Source organism: Priapulus caudatus, unplaced genomic scaffold, assembly GCF_000485595.1.
Source record: "Priapulus caudatus unplaced genomic scaffold, Priapulus_caudatus-5.0.1 Scaffold1828, whole genome shotgun sequence".
NCBI lineage: Eukaryota > Metazoa > Priapulida > Priapulimorpha > Priapulimorphida > Priapulidae > Priapulus > Priapulus caudatus.
In genome coordinates, this window is record NW_014578889.1 from 22,788 (window position 1) to 23,025 (window position 238).

Below are 238 nucleotides of genomic sequence, written 5' to 3' on the forward strand. Positions count from 1 at the left end.
CAACATATAGTATGTATTGTAAGTAATAAGATTATGTATGATGGGGGCGCCAGGCCAGCATACTATAGTAATGTAATACTAGATTAGTGTATGCATGGGGGTCCCAAGGCCACATATTATGACTGGATATCGTACTAAAGATTACGTGTATGAGGGGCCCAAGGCCACAATATAGCCTTAATATGTGTAGGGGATCTCTGATGGCTGTAGATTAAGTGGTTATGATGGGGCGTCCCAC